We start from the raw sequence: 7,145 nt of genomic DNA, 5'->3' as shown, positions 1-7,145 counted from the left end.
CCTCACTCTCCGCCCCGCCTGCTCACAGGCGGTGGCCGGGAACCAGCGCCGAGGGGCGGGGGAGCGCCGACCCGACGCAGCCCGACCAATCCTGGACCAGCGCCACAGCGGTGGAGCCAATGAGCGAAGAGCTCCTGCCGGGCGGGAGGGAGCCGCCGGGCCGCTGCGGCAGGCGGCCTCCTTGCCTTGCCTTGCCTGGCCTGGCCTTGCCTGCGCCTTTCCTTCCCCCTCTGGCGTTCACTCCCCGGCTTGTCGCAGTGCAGCTTCCCCACCCTCCCAGCGTCTTGTCTCTTAGCAACCAGATCTTAGGTGACCAATGCTGAGTCCAGAAGAAAGGGAGATATGGGAGATAAAATAACTCGTATTAAGAGAATGGATGAAATGGTTCGCGGTGCAGGTCATTTTGGTGTATCTGCTTAGGATGAACGGGAAAACTGTAAGATCTGAGAGACACCAAAAGTATCTTGAGTGAAGCAATGTCTTCACCAGGAGGCAGCTCTTAGAAAAATGTAAATAGCTCTGGATTACAAATTCGGTTTTCATATATTAACAATTCCCACTAATGGGAATTTAGTAAAATACATAAGGCTCAATATTGTAAGGTAAATGCCTCATGTCAGTATCTCTAATTTGCACTTGGAATGTTTCTATTCTGAAAAGGAAATTGTTAGGATCAGAAAGGACAGAAAAAGTAAGGCCTTATCCAAATGAATAATTACTATGATGAGATCTGATGATTAAGTAGAGATTAAATGGCTTACTGTACAGAATGTCAGGGTTTTCTCCATTGTATCTATTGTGACTTTCTGCACAGCAGAAAAATCTTTTACTATTTTTGTTCTACAAAGGCACTAAAGTTAGGCAAGTTTTGTACCACGATGATACTAGGTTTTGGGTAAATTTTTAGAGAGAATCTACCTGTACTTCCACCCCTTTTCCTTTCACATAGGCTGGTACTCAATCGTGATGGTGGTGAGCCATCTTTAACCATAACGACCAGAACAACCCATAAGGGATTGGAGGGCAATAATGTAGAAGGAACCTGGGCCCTGAATTAACTTTTTTTTTTTTTTTCAAAGATGACCGGTAAGGGGATCTTAACCCTTGACTTGGTGTTGTCAGCACCACACTCTGCCAAGTGAGTCATGGGCCAGCCCTCCTGAATTAACTTCTGAAGCAGAGCATACATCTGGATTGTCATGAGGGAAAAAAAAGTTAATCTTGTTGTTGGTACTGTGTTTTTAAGTGTCTTTGTTAGAGCAGCTTAGTGTGTGTCCTAAAAGATAAAGTTTGTCCCTGAAAGTGGAGTGCTATAATAGCAAAACTCTAAGACATATATGGCACTGGCTAGCAGGTAGAAATATATTACATGCTGGAAGACTGGTTGGTGACTATTCCCAAATATACTGGGAAAAGTGCCAACTGTGTTAACTGGGAAGGCAGATTATCAAACCTATAGCTCTGAGGGAAGTGGTTTAGAAAAGGCCAGAATGTGTTTGTGTTGGCTTTCAGCCAGTTTCAACAAAAACAGATGAAGTCAGTTAAGAATTAACCAGTTTGCAAAGAGAGATTGAAGAGAGTAGAGTTTTACTACTGGACCCATTCCATAACATCTGCTCTTGTTGATCCAAATACTACCAAGCAACTCTGAGAGATCAGTTTGGATACTTAGTGTCTGAAGCTTTTTCTCATCACTCTTGTCTAGGGAATAACATACATTTACAGAATGACAACTAGAAAGGATTCTAGAGAGATCAACTTCAATCTTTTCAATTTAAGGTTCAAACAGAAAGTTTAAGTGACTTGTCCAAGGTCAAATGGCCAACTCATTAGGTTCAATGACCTTTGCACAAGGAAGAATCTTTCTTCAGCATTGTATAGATGGTCCTTCTTGAGGTCCTTTATGCAGAACAGGCAATTTCACCCACGACTTCCATCCATTTCCCCCTCCTCACCAACTGTGCCCTTTTGTGTTTATAAGCTTCTCTATTCCTCTATTAGTTTTAGTACAGTCTAAGTTGCTTTAATAAGGAGACCTAAGACACAATGGCTTAAACACAACAAAAGTTTCTCTCTCTCTTAAATTACAGTAGAGGTGGGTAGTCCAGGGCTGGCAGGGATGCTTTGCCATCCTTGACACACAACTTCCATTTCAGCATCTGAAATGTTTGCAGAACTCTTACTCCTACTTCCAAACCCCACAGAAGAAATGGGAGGCAAGGCAAGGGAAATGCATGCCGCAGTATGTTTTTTTAAATCTATTTTTTAGTTGACAAAAATTATATATATTTATGGTATAGAACATGGTTTTGAAATATGAATATATAGTGGAATGCCTAAATCAAGCTAATTAACATATGTATTGCCTTGTATATTTGTGATGAGAACACCAAATCTACTCTTGGCAATTTTCAGGTATGTAATACATTGTTATTAATTAACTATACACATCCTGTTGTGCAACAGATCTCTTGAACTTAATCCTAACTGAAATTTTGTATCCTTTGACCAACATCTCTCCATTCCCTCCTCCCCCAGCCCCTGGAAATGACCATAGTACTCTCTGCATTTGACTTTTTTAGTTTCCACTTACAAGTGTGATCATGCGGTATTCTTTCTGTGCCTGGAGTATTTCACTTAGCATAATGTCTTTGAGATTCTTCCATGTTGTTGCAAAAGACAGGACTTTCTTCTTGAAGGCAGAATAGTATTACATTATGTATACATACCACTTTTTCTTCATCCATTCATCTGTTGCTGTACACTTAGATTTTCCATATCGTAGCTATTGTGAATAATGCTGCAGTGAACATGGGAGTGCAGACATCTCTTTGACATACTGATTTCATTTCCTTGGGATATATACTCAGCAGTGTGATTGCTAGATCATATGGTAGTTCTAATTTTAATTTTTTGAGGAACCTCCATACTATTTTCCATAATGGCTGTATTAATTTAAATTCCTACCAACAGTGTGCAAGGGTTCCCTTTTCTTCATATCCTCAACACTTACCTTTCCTCTTTTTGGTAGTAGCCATTTTAACAGGTGTGAGGTAGTATCTTGTGGTTTTAATTTGCATTTCCCTGATGATTAGTGATATTGAGCATTTTCCCCCCATATCCCACTACTTTTAAGGGCATGATCCAGAGTCATACACATCACTTCTACTTACATCCCACTGACTAGAACTTAACTACAAGGGAGGAAGCTTAATTTTCTAAGGTAGACTCTGAGCAACTGTGTAGCCAACTAAAATGTGGGAGTTCCACTTTTAAATTACGAAAGAGTGAATACTAGTGGTCACTCAATCATCGATCTCTACACAACAGCCTAATTTCAAAGATTATATGCTACTCAGATCTCTATTACTGACTTCATTAAAATAAATTATTTTTGAGACTTTTTAACTACAGTGAAATGTGAAACTAAAAAGGAATCGCATTCATACTGAAACAAACGAACCCCCCCCCCCAAAATGTTTATTAATAAAAAGCAATAAAAGTAAATGGAAATGCTTTTGGGACTCCACCAAACATTACTGGAGAACCAACTTCTCCATGATAAGGCAAAGGGTTGTATAAAACAACAAAATTAATGGGGAAAAGTAAAAGAAAGTTATCGATAAGCATATTTTCTTCATCTGCTTCAAGGTCTGTAAGAAATTAAAAGTGTGTGTTAGAGGCCATGTTCATTTCCCAAGCATCTCTAATGGTTATGTCCCAGTGTGCAGATTTTTTTAACTACCAAAAAGTGGAAGACCCTGTTTATAATACCCATCTCAGGTGAGACGCCAAGTGTTGAGACTATACATGTCCTGCGTGGTGTCATCACGTGTATATATACATAGCAGTTCTAGGCCCTGCTTTGCAGAATCTTGACTGCTTACTGCTGAGCAATATTATTTCCCCTTGTCTCTTAGTACCTGTGCTAGAAATAGGTAGAGAATTTCCCATTCTTCTAATAGACTGCTAACTCAAGAATATCCCTGTTCCTAGATATTGTTCCACCCAATCCCCTTAGCAGGCCCTCAGTCCTTAAAAATAGCCCCTGATTCAAAACTGCATCATGGTTATTAATGAACACTTATCACTTTTAACATGAGTTTATATATATGAGCTCTTACTGTATACAAGGGTACTTCAAAAAATTCATGGAAAGAATTTTTCTTTTAATTCTACTTTTCCATGATTTTCCATGAACTTTTTGAAGTACCCTTGTATACCAAGTGCTCTGCTAAGTGCATTAATACACAGTATCCTTTAGTTCTCTCAACAACTCAGTGAAGTAGGTATGATTATTATCCTCATTTTATAGGTGAGTAAAGTGAAGTACAAGAGGTTAAATTCTCCAAGAAAACTAGAAAGTGGCAGAGCTGGGATTCAAGCTCATGTTTGACCCCACATTTAACAATATGATAAGAAGTGAAATATGCCCATGAAAATGTTGGCTGTTAAAAGATAGGGAAAATACACAAAGACTCCTTAATTTGGTGTTCACAATAATGTTTATTATTTTATCAGGCTTTCTACTTAATCTTCTCATTTTCCAGTCCCAGAAATGTATGAAAGAAGAATCTTGATCTATTTCAACTTAATGAAAATTAAGTTCCAAATAGAAAATGTGTTCACCATTCATACTAAAAAATTCATTTTAGTTCGTTTTTAAAAGTTTGTGTGTTTTCGCATACAAATGGAAAAACATGTTTAATGACTAATACAATGGTTGAGGAGTGCGTTTTTCCAATTAATTGATGTCATGTATCATGCATGGATGACCAAATTTCAAAGATTATCATAGACTACAAAAAACATACATAAAACTGAACTACACTATTATAAATATATCTGCTTTTTTCCCCTGATGACTGAGAAAGCACTTAGGAATCTTCCTAAATTTTAAAGAAGAAGTTTCCAAATGCCCATCTCAATTTAAGGCCCTGTGAAAATCTGTGGCAAAATGAGAAAACTAAGATGAAGTATACATGCCCACTGGTTTATTATATGCCAGCTTTCCCCCCTGAAATTATGCCTTTTCTACTTTCTAGTATTAATTTCCTTCATACCTGTTTCTCCTCATATCCCACTGAAAATAAATTTCACAGCTAATTTCAGAGTAAGGATTAGTTTTTAGAAAGTAAATAGTCTTAGTACTTAAAAATCAAAATATACAAAAGAAACAAAACCACCAGATATTACTGATTTTCCACAATGTAAAATTTGTAATTGGCTATTAAGAGTCTGGAAATTAGAGGGAACTTCTACTTCTGGAGTGGAGGGCTACATGTGAGACTCTCCTGGTGAAAAAGATAGACCTGGGCGGGGACACACACATTAAACAGAAGAAGTGTGAGAAAGAGGGGCAAAATCAATCAAAACCAGTAGGATGAGAAACTGCAGGCAGAAGGGGGTGCCCTGTGGGTGGACACCCATAGTGGCCTAGCTGTCAAGATATTGACCATTGGGCTGGTAAGTAAAGTGGGGGAAAGCTGATCTTGTTTTCCCACTTTTATTCAAGACCTTCAAGGGAGGACTGGAGTGGTCCCAGAATGGTGGTACCCTAATACTACCAGCAGAGGCAGAAGCAAATCCTTTGTGTAGTCAAGCCTTACCCAATATTGCCCTGCAGAACTCACACAGATTAACAAGCAATGAGTTCATAAAAACTGCTATACATGTGATGAGACCAGATGCTACCAAACATTTTAACTCCCAAGGATTGCAGATAGTGGAACATATGGAGATATAATTTGGTATACTTAAATAAAGGGCACAAAAAATTATCAGGAATGAACAGGAGATTGAAAAACAAAAAGAAGTGATAGAGTTTTATGACTATGAGTATGCTAATTACCTTAATTTGATCATCACACATTGTATACATGTACTGAAATATAACTGTATCCCATACAAGAGAAATTCTAGATATGATTATTGCAATGTAATTACTTAATGAAAATTACTGAAATTAAAATATAATTGTGGAAGTTAATCTCGGTGAATGAGTTAGATGGCAAATTAGACACAGCTGATGAGCAAACAGGAAAATATACACACAAAAAAATGACCCAGATTGGAGTACAAAGAGACAAAAAGAGGGAAATTATGAGACACAGACATGGAGGACAGAAATAACTTCACTAACCTAAAAGTTAAAGTATTATGAAATTACACTCACATGTATATATTTGATAAAATGAATGATTTCATTGAAAAAATTACATAAGAATGCAAGAATGGTTCAATATCAGAAAATCAATGTCATTCACCATATTACTATCACTAAAGGTGAAAAACCAAAAGACCTTCTAAACAAATATAGATTTAAGTTAGCAATAAAAGAGAACTTCTTTTGCTAAAGACTAATTAGCATAATACTCACAGCAAACACCACATTTAATTGAGCAACTTTAGACTCTGAAACAGAAATAAGATAAAAATGCCTGCTACCACAGATACTGTCAAATATAAATTGACAATCTGGCCAATCAAAAAAAGGGAATGAAAAGTATAAGGACTGAAAAGGAAGAGATATACTGTCGTCATATGCATTTCCACTTATGTAACCCAAGAGAATCAGTAATATTAGAACTTCGCATTCATCAAACCTGTAAATATAAGATCAACTTACTAAGTTCAATCTATTTGTCTGCACCAGAAATGAGATACCATTCTCAAAGGCAACAACAACTATAAAGTACCTAGGAATTAGCCAAATAAATAAATAAAATAAAAAAGATGTTCCAAATAAAAGAGAGAGATTATGTTCACAAATGATTTTTATCTTATTAGTATGTCAACTCTCTCTAAGTTAATCTATAAATTTAATGCAATTCCAATGAAAACCTCAACAGCTTGTTTTAGGGAACTTGATAAACTGATACTAAAATTTATACCGAAGAGTAAAACTCCACAAATAGCTAAGATATTTTTAAGGACAAAGACAGGACATTCATTTACTAAATATTACAAAGTTATATTAAGACAATGTTGAACCGGGAAAGGAATGGACATGTACCAACAGAACAGAACAGACAGCCCCAAAACTTCATGTTTATGGAACTTGGTATGTAATAAAATGGGGAAAATATGGATTATTTAGTACATAGTGTTAGGAAAACTGATTGCAATCCTACTCGGCATGCTCA

The sequence above is a fragment of the Cynocephalus volans genome, chromosome 14, assembly GCF_027409185.1.
Source record: "Cynocephalus volans isolate mCynVol1 chromosome 14, mCynVol1.pri, whole genome shotgun sequence".
Classification (NCBI taxonomy): Eukaryota; Metazoa; Chordata; class Mammalia; order Dermoptera; family Cynocephalidae; genus Cynocephalus; species Cynocephalus volans.
Note: the sequence above shows the minus strand (reverse complement) of the source record.